The sequence below is a fragment of the Salvelinus fontinalis genome, chromosome 9 (assembly GCF_029448725.1).
Source record: "Salvelinus fontinalis isolate EN_2023a chromosome 9, ASM2944872v1, whole genome shotgun sequence".
NCBI classification, from domain to species: domain Eukaryota; kingdom Metazoa; phylum Chordata; class Actinopteri; order Salmoniformes; family Salmonidae; genus Salvelinus; species Salvelinus fontinalis.
In genome coordinates this window covers 28,996,718-29,012,931 of record NC_074673.1, presented here as the reverse complement: position 1 = coordinate 29,012,931, position 16,214 = coordinate 28,996,718, and the positions used below count along the sequence as shown (strand labels likewise).

General features: G+C 41.1%; 1 protein-coding gene across 6 annotated transcripts in view; it reads right to left on the bottom strand.

The window, feature by feature from the left end:
• The window catches only part of LOC129862380 (protein bicaudal D homolog 1-like), a 79,503-nt gene that overhangs the window by 62,342 nt on the left and 947 nt on the right, over positions 1–16,214 (bottom strand). The window lies entirely within an intron of this gene.

The window sequence follows — 16,214 nt, the reverse complement described above, 5'->3', positions numbered from 1 at the left end:
GGTTTGCTTAATATCAAGAATTTGAATTGTAAATACTTTTACTTTTGATAGTTAAGTATATTTGAGCAATTACATTTACTTTGATTTGCATATTTAAAACCAAATACTTTTAGGCTTTTACTCAAGTAGAATTTTACTGGGTGACTTTCACTTTTACTTGAGTAATTTTCTATTAACATAACATTACTTTTACTCAAGTTTGAAAATTAGGTACTTTTTCCATTCCTGGATGGATTGTCTTGGTAAAGAAGAAATGCTTACTAACAGGGATGTAAAATAATTTGTGCAGAAATTTAGAAAAATAAGCTTTTTTGTGCATATGGAACATTTCTGGGACCAACACTTTACATGTTGCGTTTATATTTTTGTTCAGTATAAAATATCAAAGGGAGGCAAAGGACACTCTGTTAGTGGAACAACCCTACTGTCCCTACTGTGTTTTTTTTGTAGTCTTTTTAAAACTGAAATCTAAAGTCTATTTTAGAGGCAAATATACGTATCTCTATCATTGTTTTGGTTTCAGTTTAACAAGGCATGTGATGCATGAGTCACTGACTGGCAGACTGTGCCAACCAAAGGTTTTACCCCGAGAATACCTGTGACCAATGCTGGCTTAATCTGTACATCTGATCTGCACCAGTCAATCAAGTTTCAGTTCATGAATGGGAATTTCCATTCATGTTTTACATAGATTGAACTGAAACTAAGCTAAACTGAACTAAACTAAATAGAAACAAAACAAAAAAATAACTGACTGTGTTGTCTTGTTCCCAGCTATGTCGCCAAACAACAAGTGGATAGTGAGGGGCCTGCATGCCAGCCTGTTGTACCTGCTTTTATTTGTGTGCCTGGTGCGCACCGCTACTCTGGACGAAGAAGATATTGAGATTGATGATGAAGAGGAAGACCTGGAGTATGAGTACAGTATGAAACAAGACAGACACACTTGTGGAAGCGGCCAAACTGGTCAGTATCCATTCTGTAAGGACAAGGACCAGGTCATTCACCACTATGTCCACACAAGGGATGAGTGTGGAGAGACAGACTTCAAGAAAGTGCGGGGGGAAATGCAGCTGATGATCCAGGACCGACGAAAGAAGATGAAGGAGATTGTACACTCTGCAAAACTCACAGAGAAAAATGTGGAGAGGGAGAAAGAGGACACTTTGCTGTTCCTGACTGAAGTGGCACGGCTCGTTCAGAAGACCTACGTAGATGTCATTGAGGAGATCAAAAAGAAGCAGAAAGCAGCAACAACCGGGGCTATAGAACACATTCTAGAGCTAACACAGGAAATCTCTAAACTACAGGAGAGAAGCTCTGAACTGGAGCAGCTCTCACACACTGAGGACCACCTTCGCCTTCTCCAGATGTTCCCGTCCCTGTGTACCCCACCGGCCATCATTGACTGGTCTGAGGTCAGCGTTCACAGTGATCCCAGTGTGGGGTCTATGAGGAGAGCTGTGAACAAGCTGAGAGAAGCACTCAATAGTGAAGAGAGCAGGCTGTCTGCAGCTGAGTTGGGAAGGATTAAAAAGTGTGCAGTGAATGTGACTCTGGACCCTGATACAGCACATCCGTACCTCATTGTCTCTGAAGACGGGAAACAAGTGAGAATTGGAGATCTCTGGCAAAATGTCACAGATGGCCCTGAAAGGTTTAATTTAGGTGTTAATGTCCTAGCAAAGGAGGGCTTCTCCTCAGGGAGATTCTACTATGAGGTGCAGGTGAAAGGTAAGACTAGGTTGGATTTAGGAGTGGCCGTAGAGTCCATCAACAGGAAGAGTGGGGTCACCCTGAGCCCTGGCCATGGATACCTGGCTATATGTCTGAGGGATGGGGATAGGTATGTAGCTGCTGAAAGCCCTGCTATCCTCATTGCTCTTAGTCAGAAGCCCCAGAAGATAGGGGTTTATGTTGATTATGAACAAGGCCAGGTCTCCTTCTATGATGTGGATAACAGGTCTCATATCTACTCCTTCACTGGTTACACTTTCAATAAGAAACTCTATCCATTCTTTAGCACTGGCACTGACGATGATGGTGAAAACTCAGCCCCATTAGTCATTACCCCAGTCAATCAACATCTGAGTATTCATTTCTTAACTTTTGAAAAAGCCTGAAAATTGATAAAATGCAACTTACAATGTGTATATACACTGAGTATACAAAATATTAGCAACACCTTCCTAATATTGAGTTGCACCCCCCACTTTTGCACTCAGAACAACCTAAATTCATCAGGGCATAGACTACAAAGTGTCAAAAGCGTTCAACAGGGATACTGGCCCATGTTGACTCCAATGCTTCCCACAGTTGTGTCAAGTTGGCTGGATGTCATTTGGGTAGTGGACCATTCTTGATACACACGGGAAACTGTTGAGCGTGAAAAACCTACAGCGACACACTCGCGCCTGGCACTTTCTACCATACCCTGTTCAAAGGCACTACAATAATTTGTCTTGCCCATTCACCCTCTGAATGGCACACATACACAATCCATGTCTCCATTCTCTCAAGGCTTAAAAATCCTTCTTTAACCTGTCTCCTCCCCTTCATCTACACTGATCGAAGTGGATTTAACAAGTGACGTCAATAAGGGATCATAGCTTTCACCTGGTCAGTCTATGTCATGGAAAGAGCAAGTGTTCCTAATGTTTTGTACACTCAATGTATTGAGGCTGTCAGAGTTAGTTTACATTTTTTAATGAATCGCATTGTCTGAATGCGTTCAAAATAAATTGAAAACATCGAAAATACATATCATATACAGCTAAAAATGTTGTGATGTCACAACAAGGTTAAAGAAAGTGTGCTTTATCAATTTACCTGATTTGGCTACCGTTAATTTGGACAAAATTAAGACCTGAATATTCTTGTAATGCTTTTTGTGTAAAAAAATCTTAAATTACAGCTCAATTTGAGCTAATTCTGAATATGCAATTAATTGTGATTAATCACAGCAAGTCCTGCGATTAATTAGATTTTAAAATTGTATCGTTTCCCGGCCCTAGTATCTGTAGAATACCATTATATATCAATGTTTAGGGAAGCACATTGGGGAAGCACTGTGTTTAATCAAATCATACATTTGTTTTCCATTTACTTTTTTGTTGCAAGTTGTTTCAAATGTCATATTTCAGAATGTCTCTCCAGTTTTCCGCTTCTTGAAGAAATTAAAGGTTATAAATTACATTAACTGAAGGTCTAATTAAATGAACCCATTCAACCAACAATACATCTCAAGGTCCTTGTGGTTTTCCATCCAGAACATTCTGAATGACACAACACCTTCCACCCTGACAACTCTTATGTCAAGGTCCATGTGGTTCCTCCATCCAGAAGCATCTGACTGACAACACCTTTCACCCTTCCAATTCTACAGTATGAATCTTTATGCCAAGTGTTCCGTTGATACCATAGGGTGAGATAGAATCAAAGCTCTAATGTGGAGAACCCCTCCCACACACACGCTCTCTTTGACAAATCTGCATTAGCCGATTAATTGCATGTTAGAGAGGGAGAGAGATATAGGAAGAGAGGGTGGAGAAAGGGGGAGAAAGAGAGAGAGAGAAAGAGAGAGACACTGTTAATCCCAGGCAGGCTGATTGGTTTTCCAGCAGACACCCTGAGAAAGGCTGCTAATTGCTGTGTTACAGAGCAGGAGGTGAGTATGAGACAGAGGCAACTTATGGCTGTGTCACAAAGCAGGAGTTATGTAAGAGACCGAGAGAGTCTACAGTCTCCGTGACTCGCTTGCCAGGTCTATAGCCAGGAACATGGAGTACTGGGCTGGGAACAAGACCCACAGCCAGTCTTTAGTGCACTGGGTGATTGGGAACAATCCAGTATTCTCCTTACACAACATTAATCATTACAGGAGAGAGTTTACAGAGCAGTCAACAAAGCGCTCTTGGTGTGAATGTGTGCTGGTAGGCCTTGGAATTTGGGTCTACGGTAGGTCCACTCACAGGGGTGATGTCATCAGCACTAGCGGCTCATTTTGTTACGTTAGTTTTTTCTCGTCAATCTACACACAACACACCATAATGACAAAGTCAAAGCAGGTTTTTAGACATTTTTACAAATGTATTAAAAATAAAAAACGGGGAAAAGTATTCAGACAATTTACTCAGTACTTTGTTGAAGCACCTTTGGCAGCAATTACAACCTCAAATCTTCTTGGGTATGACGCAAACATTTTGGCACACCTGTCGTCAGTCAGCCAGGACCGGCCAGAGTCGTCAGTCAGCCAGGACCGGCCAGAGTCGTCAGTCAGCCAGGACCGGCCAGAGTCGTCAGTCAGCCAGGACCGGCCAGAGACGTCAGTCAGCCAGGACCGGCCAGAGTCGTCAGTCAGCCAGGACCGGCCAGAGTCGTCAGTCAGCCAGGACCTGCCAGAGCCGTCAGTCAGCCAGGACCTGCCAGAGCCGTCAGTCAGCCAGGACCGGCCAGAGTCGTCAGCCAGCCATGACCTGCCAGAGCCGTCAGTCAGTCCGGAACTGCCCCTCGGTTCGGAGCTGCCCCTCGGTTCGGAGCTGCCCCTCGGTCCGGAGCTACCCCTCCGTCCAGAGGCGCCCATCAGTCCAGTGGGGTTAATTTGGAGGGTCACCGTTAAGAGGAGGCCACGGAAGCAGGAATTAACTATGGTGGGGTGAGGGCCACGTCCAGCGCCAGAGCCGCCACCGTGGACAGATGCCCACCCAGACCCTCCCCTATAGGTTCAGGTTTTGCGGCCGGAGTCCGCACCTTGGGAGGGGGGGGGGGGGGGGTACTGTCACGTTCCTGACCTTATTTCCTTTGTTTAGTCTTTGTTTAGTTGGTCAGGACGTGAGCTGGGTGGGCATTCTATGTTTTGTGTTTCTATTTTGGGTTTGTTGTTTGGCCTAATATGGTTCTCAATCAGAGGCAGGTGTTTGTCATTGTCTCTGATTGGGAACCATATTAAGGTAGCCTGTTTTCACTGTTTGTTTGTGGGTGATTGTTTCCTGTCTTTGTGTTCTGCACCAGATAGGACTGTTTTTGGTTTTCACATTTATTGTTTTGTTGCTTGTAGTGTTCACGTTATTATCTTTATTAAATCATGTTGAACACTAGCCGCGCTGCGTTTTGGTCCTCTCCTTCATCCCACGAAGAAAGCCGTTACACACTGCTTTGCTTTATCTTGGCCAGGTTGCAGTTGTAAATGAGAACTTGTTCTCAACTAGCCTACCTGCTTAAATAAAGGTGAAAAAAAAAAGTTTCACACTGACATACAAAAGTGTATAACAGTGAAAAGTACATGAAGTATACTTACAAAAATCAACAGAAATAGTTTCCTCAAAATAGCCTAAAACAGCACAATGAGGCCATTTGGGTATAAAACCAACTAAAACAAACCTTCTCTTGTGAATGGGTCTACTCCTTTTTGCAGTGACTTCAAAGTTGAGTTTGTGGCACAAACAGCTGAAGTAGGGTTCTACAATCAATACAGAAGCCTACAGGCACAGGAGTCCAGTTCCCTTTCCAGAATCATTTCACTGCAGTAAAAAGAGCTATTTGAAAAACATGATATCTTGGACGCACCCCAGGCTGCTCCCATAGACCAGCATTAGACCTTGATTTACTCATACGAGAATCACAAGGGAGGACAAAAAAAACACAGAGGGGACTAAATATACACATAGACTAATTATACAGGATATAGACTTTCTAAGAGGCCTCGCTGGCAACATGATTGATTAGCTTTATCTGATGAACGTCAAAGTTGACTTAATCCTCACAGTAACCATCTTTTTAATGCTTAATCTAAAACAAGTAAAATGTACCATGTTTAGATAATGCCCCTCTTCACATTTCTTTGCTCGCTCGATTTGTTCAAGTTTGCATGGCCTTAAGGGTAAACTTTCTACCCCACATGTATCAGTTATTGCTACCTATTTTTTTGGATTATCTCTCTATCTGCAGGCCACACCTCTCCTACTACTGCGTATTGTGTAATCTGCTTGCGGCTCCCTCCCCTCTTCTCTCCAGAGTCAACACCGTCACAATGTCCACACTGTCGCAAAAGCCTGAAACAACACACAAGATCACTTTCTGTGGAGCGTGACAGGTCAGTGTCATCCTCCACCCCTCCCCTGTCATTCGTCCCTCTGTGTACTCAGTAATAACACCCACACACCCCCATGTCACGTCCCCCTCCCTCTCGTTTCCACATGCTTCTCCACATACTGCAGGTTACTAACCAGCCCAACACAATGCCTCTCAGGCATAATATATTTTTTACAACAACAGGCAGAAATCAATGCATATTTCCCCCATTTCAATGCATATTTCCCCCTTCCTCTCCCCAGGGGGAGCCACATGGAAGTCTCTCTGAAGCTAGGGAAGGAGGGGGAAGGAGCAGGAAAAGGTGAGGGGGAAAGAAGGAGTTGCAGGGAGAGGGAGGAGAGACTTTGCAGGGGGGAAGGGGATTTCATGGGGTATCGATTCTGCCCTCCCCGTTCCCATTTCCCAATGCTGATGTCATTAGGAGGGAGGTGGAGAGCAGGGTAAAGACATCCGTGATGCATCTCTCCATTCTCTTTTTTTCCAGACAGAAAATACAGATTTACTACCAGAGTTGTCCCCACAGTAGGGCTGAAGCATATCTCCTTCCCACTCCTTCTTTAGTCACTGGATGGAGGCAACCACAGTAGGCAGAATCAGCAAAGCAAAGTAGGGCTAATAAGCATACTTTTCCAAATTGAAGTTTTTTTATTTTCATCTATTCTCTAACTTTTCAATGTTCTCTCCATATGCCACAACCTGTCGAACTGAGAGAACATTCAGATCTTCACTTATCTTCATTTCACACCACGACGGGTTTCAGTGGCATTGTCAATGAAGTGAACAATCAGGCATCAACAAAGTTTTTCCAACTAGGCATTGAAGACAGTTCTGCTACAATGTAGTGGAGGCAATTGGTTATAAAAGTACACAATACATTATGAAAACAATATCTTAATCTCTGACACACAGAGGTCCTCTATCGCCAGCCTGCTAACTAAAGTGACTTTGAGCTGGTCTTCTATGGACTCCAACACACTCCAACCACAGGCCCAGAACTACAGAGATGGTTACCATGCTCACCACCAAACACAACCATTAATCATCCATGATTAACATGGCGTCCTGATCCTTAGCTTCATAACTGAACTCTTCAAGAAAAATCTCGCCTCCCTACAAAAGTAGTCAAATAGTAGTCAAATTTCTACGTCATACACTACCGTTCAAAAGTTTGGTTGTCACTTAGAAATGTCCTTGTTTTTGAAACAAAAGCACATTTTTTGTCCATTAAAATAACATAAAATTGATCAGAAATACAGTGTAGACATTGTTAATTTTGTAAATGACTATTGTAGCTGGAAACGGCAGATTTTTAATGGAATATCTACATAGGCGTACAGAGGCCCATTATCAGCAACCATCACTCCTGTGTTCCAATGTTACGTTGTATTAGCTAATCCAAATGTACCATTTTAAAAGGCTAATTGATCATTAGAAAACCCTTTTGCAATTATGTTATTACAGCTGAAAACTGGTGTATTGATTAAAGATTAGTTGAGTATCTGGAGCATCAGCATTTGTGGGTTCGATTACAGGCTAAAAATGGACAGAAAGAAAGAACTTTCTTCTGAAACTCGTCAGTCTATTCTTGTTCTGAGAAAGGAAGGCTATTCCATGCGAGAAATTGCCAAGAAACTGAAGATCTCGTACAACGCTGTGTACTTCTCCCTTCACAGAACAACGCAAACTGGCTCTAACTAGAACAGAAAGAGGAGTGGGAGGCCCCGGTGCACAACTAAACAAGAGGACAAGTACATTAGAGTGTCTAGTTTGAGAAACAGATGCCTCACAAGTTCTCAACTGGCAGCTTAATTAAATAGTACCCGTAAAACACCAGTCTCAACGTCAGACAGTTGGAAAGTTTTTACCCCCAAGCCATAAGACAGGCAAAACAGGTAATCAAATGGCTACCCGGACTATTTGCACCCCCCCCCCCCCCCCCAAACCCTCTTTTTACGCTGCTGTTACCCTCTGTTTATCATATATGCATGGTCACTTTAACTATACATTCATGTACATACTACCTCAATTGGGCCGACCAACCAGTGCTCCCGCACACTGGCTAACCGGGCTATCTGCATTGTGTCCCGCCACCCACCACCCGCCAACCCCTCTTTTACGCTACTGCTACTCTCATCATATATGCATAGTCACTTTAACTATATCTACATGTACATACTACCTCAATCAGCCTGACCAACCAGTGTCTGTATGTAGCCTCGCTACTTTTATAGCCTCGCTACTGTATATAGCCTGTCTTTTTACTGTTGTTTTATTTCTTTACTTACCTATTGTTCACCTAACACCTTTTTTTGCACTATTGGTTAGAGCCTGTAAGTAAGCATTTCACTGTAAGGTATACACCTGTTGTATTCAGCGCACGGGACAAATAAACTTTGATTTGAACAGTGAAGAGGCGACTCTGGGATAAGGCCATAATGTATTATTCCAGCCCAGGTGCAATTTAGATTTTGGCCACTAGATGGCATCAGTATATGCGCAACGTGTTAGACTGATCCAATGAATCATTGCATTTCTGTTCAAACTTTTGTATCAAGACTGCCCAAATGTGCCTCATAACTTTTCATGTTCAAAATTGTGCACTCTCCTCAAACAATAGCATGGCATTATTTCACTGTAATAGCTACTGTAAATTGGACAGTGCAGTTAGATAAACAAGAATTTAAGCTTTCGGCCAATATCAGATATGTCTATGTCCTGGGAAATGTTCTTGTTACTTACAACCTCATGCTAATCGCATTAACCTACGTTAGCTCAACCGTCCCGTGGGAGGGACACCGATCCCGAAGAAGTTTAATCTAACTATTATATTTATCTGACACAATCCACAATAATTACATTATTGTGTGCATGTAACCGTAATGAGTACGCCGGACGGAGGTTCACCTTCCAGCAGGACAAAGACTCTAAGCATACTGCTAAAGCAACACTCGAGTGGTTTAATGGGAAACATTTAAATGTCTTGGAATGGCCTAGTCAAAGCCCAGACCTCAATCCAATTGAGAATCTGTGGAATGACTTAAAGATTGCTGTACACCAGAGGAACCCTTCCAACTTGAAGGAGCCGGAGCAGTTTCGCCTTGAAGAATGGACAAACATCCCAGTGGCTAGATGTGCTAAGCTTATTGAGACATACCCCAAGATAATTGTAGCTGTAATTGGTGCAAAAGGTGGCTCTACAAAGTATTGACTTTGGGGGGTGAATAGTTATGCATGCTCAAGTTTACATTTTTGTCTTATTTCTTGTTTGTTTCACAAGAAAAAATATTTTGCATCTTCAAAGTGGTAGGCATGTTGTGTTAATAAAATGATACTAACCCCCCAAAATATATTTTTTTTATTCCAGGTTGTAAGGCAACAAAATAGGAAAAATGCTAAGGGGGTGAATACTTTCGCAAGCCACTGTTGTTGTTGGGAAATTGTTAGATTACTTGTTAGATATTACTGCACTGTCGGAACTAGAACCACAAGCATTTAGCTACACTCCGGTTAACATCTGCTAACCATGTGTATGTGACCAATAACATTTGATTTGTTTTGAAATGTATTATATTCTACTGTATTTTAGTCAATGCCACTCCGACATTGCACGTCCTAATATTTATATATTTCTTAATTACATTATTTTACTTTTAGATTTGTGTATATTGTTGTGAATTGTTAGATATTACTGTACACTGTTAGATATTACTGTATTTCGGTACACCCGCAATAACATCTGCTAAATATGTGTTTGTGAACAATAACATTTGATTTGAAATGGAGGGTAATGGAGACACCATCACTGTGGAAAAGGATCCAGCTGCAACCATGGAGTCTGGCCTGTCACTAAAACACTGGTCTGTGAGTAAACAATGGACAACCCATGACAGCCAACCCAAATACTCTATAAACACTGGGGATTCACCCATAAGAGATAAAAATGTATTGGTTGCTTTTAGTGCAACAAGCACATACAGTACTAGAGCCTATTTCTGCTCTGTCCTTCAGGCATAGAACAATAAGCATGATGCAACAGTCTGTGGAGAGCATGAAAATCGATGTTAGAAACATGCATATACAGTAAGCTACTGACATTGATACTTTATATGGTTCCACACAGTGAGAACAGTGGCGGTTTGGTCTGTGTTTGGTCAGTGTTGGTGATTTTATGTCATTACCAGAACATCATTGCCAACATGTCATTATCAAAAAGTCATTACCGACATATTATTACCGACACGTCAATACCAATACGTCGTTACAGACATGCCATTACCAACACATCATTACCGACATGTCATTACCAACATGTCATTACCGTCATGTCATTAGCAAGTTTTTGACATTTCTCAGGTATGGGTTCACCCCTGAGTCATACTGATTGTCCATAGGAATGTGTCAGTGTGTAGAATGCAACATCAGCTTTCTAGCCCAGTGTGGGCTGGTTGCTGAGCCCTCTGCTCTGACTGACCTAGTCTCTGAGACAGACTCATCACTATAGTGGACCGACCATGCTGAGGCCCTGCCAAGTCAGCACAGCTAAGATCCGGCCCAGCCAAGCCAGAGTGATGTGGCTTAGTCAACACTGGCTTCTGTTATACAACCGTGGTGGAGTCAGAATAAACATCCACAATGCCAGACACACAAAGACATATGAAAACACAAACGTACACACAAATCAAAACACCATATCTAAATCAATAAGCAGACGTGTGTGGAGCAGAGCTCTTGAGAGACAGGGAGTGATGCTTTAACATGCAAAGCTGTCAAAGAAAGGGTGGCTACTCTGAAGAATCTCAAATATAAAATAAATTTTTATTTGTTAAACACTTTTTTTAACTACATTATTCCATGTGTTATTTCATAGTTTTGATGTCTTCACTATTATTCTACAATGTAGAAAATAGTACAAATAAATAAAATCCTTTGAATAAGTAGGAGTGTCCAAACTTCTGACTGGTACTGTAGTTTATACTGTTAGAAACAGATAAGATTAGCATTACTGAAAAATTATTTTGTTGAAATATAATTTGATCTCTGAGAAATTAAGGTAATAGATTGCACCCAAATGGATCATTTTAATTTAGAGGATTCATATAATATTCAATGATTGTAGTACCTAGCATTCGATTTTGACCAAACCTTTTTTAAACAATGTGTAAGACATGAGGAATCCAAAGAAGCGGTCAAAAGTCATCAACGGACCCCCCGACACCCCCACCGACACCCCACGCCAATCCCACTCTAACAATGAGTATACTGCTAGGCATTAGTAAGTCTCTCTATTTCTCTCAGATACGATCGTCAGATGAAAGGGTGGCATCAACACAACACACACTCAAACAAACATCATACACTATACTACAACAAAATGCTTTGAAAATCAATATTTTATCAATCTGAATAAACAAGTATAAATACAAATTCAGCAGGAGGCCTAGTTCATTTTGATGATCTGCAATCTGAGTGCTAGTGAAAGCAAAAACATATTCATGCCATCCTTTGAAGTCCAGAATGCATACAACCCAGAAATGCACACAAAACTAGCCATGATGCATGTAGAATTTAATATTTGAAGTTCCTCATCCAGAGCATGCTATACCACTGGGCACAGACGTCAATTAAATGTTTATTCCATCTTGGTTCAACATAAATTCATTGAAATGACATGGAAGCAACGTTGACCCAACCTGTGTGTGCCCAGTGGGATATTATCATGACTTTCTAATCTGGCACATATATGCTCAGCCATGGATTAACAACAGAACACCCACTGTGTTGGTAGAAATAGAAAATGAGAGAAAGAGAATAACAGAGCAGATGTTCTCCAATCAGTTCTCAGGCTCAGGTTGGCCATTCCCAGATTGAGTGCATATGAACTACAGTATATAAGTGAAGTATTAAACTGGCTTTGGGGAAAGGGATAATGACAACATTTCTTTGGCTATAAGACACAAGACAAAACCAAGGAGTGAAATTCCACAATTATATCAGATTAGGAATCTTGTAAAAGATAAACTTTCTTAGCCCAGGGCTAAACTTAACGAATATTCAAATAAGTTGACAAGGGAACTCTGTTATTGGCTAGCTACAAAAATATGGCGCTAATAACTTTCTAAGGTGTCTAAACCCAGGTCTAAGTGCAGTAGGGCTGACCACATTGACCCCAAACAACTGCTAGATTGTTTGGTCGTTAGGCTGTTGATCGACCAAGATTGTTTTAGTCGAGCAGTAACAAATGTACATATATATTTGCGCCCATCTAAGTGAGCTTGATGGTCGGAGGCTCCATATGGAGAGTGTGACATAATTTCCTCCATCGGCATGAGGAGGCCAAATCGAGCTGCATACTCCATCTCATTGCGCCTCCCACATTTTGTAACAAAGCAGAGGGCTCTGTATAGCTCCGCATTGACATGATTGGTGGACGTTATACATCCTGTATAAACACAAACTCACTTCCTTGACAACAGCTCTGCGAAACGCAAGAAGTATGGAGTATGGAGAAGCTGGAGACTTATATTTCCCTCACTAACTTTAAACATCAGCTAACCGATTGCTGCAGCTGTTCATAGCCCATCTGTAAATAGCACACCCAATCTACCTACCTCATCCCCATATTGTTTTTATTTACTTTTCTGCTCTTTTGCACACCAGTATTTCTACTTGCACATCATCATCTGCTCATCTATCACCCCAGTGTTAATTTGCTAAACTGTAATTACTTTGCTACTTCGGCCTATTTATTGCCTTACCTCCTCACGCCATTTGCACACACTGTATATAGACTTTTTTCCCATATTGTGTTATTGACTGTAAGCTTTATTATTCCATGTGTAACTCTGTGTTGTTGTTTGTGTCGCACTGCTTTGCTTTATCTTGGCCATGTCGCAGTTGTAAATGAGAACTTGTTCTCAACTAGCTTACCTGGTTAAATAAAGGTGGAATAACATTTTTAAAATGCCCTGACTTCTGCTGAGGCCATATCACCATGAAATGCTGCATAGCCAACGCAGACGTCAGATTGAACATGCGCCCAGATGCACAATGCACTTCTCTCTCCAGAATGCGCTCTCTCCCGCCAATGTGTGCACATCCATTTAAGTGTTAATGCCAGTGTTTGGAGGATATATTGTCACGTTTCTTGTTCGTCGAGGGCCGGCAAACCATGCCAATATGTCCTCCAAACACCGGCTTCGAGGGCATTATCACTTTTATTCAACGGGTTACCAACATATTAAAATAATAATTGACATATTTTTATTAAAAAGGTTATTTTCATAAATTTTTTCATACTATTTTAACCTTCCACAAGCTATATTCCCGACACAAATCTAGGGTTGCTACCCAAGCCGGCTGGTCGTTCTATCGGTTCGGTTGCTAGAGACGCGACCCAGACGTTCAGTCTTTTTGTTCTGCATCTATAGACGTGACCCAATTGTTCGTTTTAAATGTTCCATTGCCATACTGGCTGGCAACGCTTTCTAGCTAGCCAACTATGGCTAATTTACAGACACATCAGAAAGCCAGAATAATAGCAAAGTAGATGCATTTGCAAATGTTTAAGCTGTTTTTTAGTGACATTTATTTGGATACATACATAACAATGAGCTAATGATGCGCGGTAACCACTCAGCTTGAAAGGGAAAATGTCCTGCTCTGATCCAGTGGAAACGCCATAAAACAGGCTTCCCTGATTACTTCTTATCAGTGCTTGACTTGGACTGAAATAGGTACCGGTACTCATTTTGGATGCTGGTACTGCTTATATTTAGTAGCAAGAGCCCCACAATAGCTTTTAGCTAAAATTCTGTAAGAGGAACAGGAGCTCAAGCAGTAGAACATTTGGTACTCAGCTCCGGTGAGCTCCTGCCCAAGTCAAGCACGGCTTCTTATCCCTTCCGCAAATAGCCGACAGCTGTGTCGGTCCCGAGCTCACTGGCGGAGGAACCTGAAGGCCCAGAATATTTCATAAATTGTTGCTAGTTCGCTAGTGTGAACTTCAGGCCAGACCCATGTTAAAAGTTGATACAATGTTTCAAGTTCGTTACATACAGGCCATGTGTAGCCAATGAGATTCATAGGATATTCATTTTTATCAGGATATTTTCTACATGCAGGCTGCAATGTTTTTATTTGTTCGCTTTATGTAGGCTATTTTTATATAGTTGGCAATGGTAAAATAAGTTACTTTTTAGGTTTGTATAATTTTCATTTAAATTTGGATAGAATGTTGATTCACCACATGGCAATGATTTTGAGATATGAAGACAGTATAAACTGTTTCACAAAAATGTACATATGAAAACCATAACTGGTACACAGAAATGGTAAGATAAATGAGAAAGGTTGCCGACTCCTCATGCATCCATTTACCGGCAACTTCAGGAGAGTAATGGCAGAATCTGCGAAAGCCATCAGGAGCGGGAGGAGAATAGTTGGCTCAGGTTAAGTTTTTTTCTTCTGGTTTCTAGATCTCTCTTGAGGCATGTGTCTTATTTAATCAAACCGTAAGCTTAAAGCATCAGAGAAAGCTCAATGCATATAGTTCATTTTATTAAATTGATTTCACTATATATGGAAAAATACACCTTTAAAAATGTCGACCAATCCATTGGTCGAAAAAACAGAAAACTTTCGGTCGACCAAGATTATCCAGGCTTTAGATTCAGGCCAGCAAAATACATCCTGAGAACTAAGACTGTAAGTGCTTGTTACCCATGTACTGTACTGTAAGAGATGACTGGTTAAATCTGATATAGAACCGGGCTGCTTTGCAAAGGGAAGTTATTCCATATCAAACTGCCATTACTGCCCACCTCTCACGCCACGTCGACCATCCTTGCCTCCAGTCTCTCCTCCCAATAGCCCTATAGCTTCCCCATGTCCACACGGACCTTGAGCTTTGAGCTCTGTCAGCAGCTGCCTCTTCCTGTTGCTTCATGCATGTTTGCAGTAATGACAGAATTCATAAACACATAGTCATACATTATTCAAGCTCTAGCAAGTGGAGGCAGACAAAACTCAGTATCTATGGAGTTTATGATATTCTTTACAGTAACAATGAAACACTTCAGAGATGAATAACACAATACAGCTTCTGTCTGGCTCTTTATCGGAAGAAAACAACTAAAGTGTATATCTCACTAACATTAGTGATATTAGTGAGGGGGAATAGTGAGGGGGAATATCTGGTCTGGTCTATGGTTATATTTTTACATATTTTTACATCTTCTATCCAAGTTCATTGTTATCAAAAATGATAGTATATGAATGATATAACTGTATTACTTATTAGCTCATAATGACCTCACAGCAGCAACCCCATGCCCATGGGTAAACTAACCCACAGATACAAACATACACATACATTTTCCCTGACACCCAAAAGTACTCGTTACATTTTGAATGCTTAGCAGGAAAGGAAAATGGTCTAATTCACACACTTATCAAGAGAACATCCCTTGTCATCCCTACTGCCTCTGATCTGGCGGACTCACTAAACACATTCTGCATTTGTAAATAATTTCTGAGTGTTGGAGCATGCCCCTGGCCCCTGGCAATCCATGAATTAAAAAAACAAGAAAATGGTGCCATCTGGTTTGCTTAATATAAGGAATTTTAAATTATTTATACTTTTACTTTTGATTCTTGAGTATATTTAAAACCAAATACTTCCAGACTTTTACTCAAGTAACATTTTACTTGATGACTTTCACTTTAACTTGAGACATTTTCTATTACGGTATCTTTACTTTTACTCAAGTATGACAATTTGGTACTTTTTCCACCACTGGGTTTATAAAAGCACAATTCACTCCAGCAGCAACAGGAGCAGCAGCTCTGGCTCTGTCTGACAGATTTTCTGCTTAAACTATGCTCTGTATCTGTATGTTGTGCACATGTGACAAGTAAGAATCATAATAACTAATGAAAATACACGAGCACCAATTCCACTACATTATGCAAATTCATCTATATTTACATTGAATGGTTGTTTTCATCAAAGAATAGGCTAAACATGTTTAGTTAGCAATGGGATTTTTTTGTTCTCCCAGACATTGGCTGGTGCCAATTTTATTTATTGCTTTTCTTTTTTGTTGTTGTTACCTAAAGTCAGATAT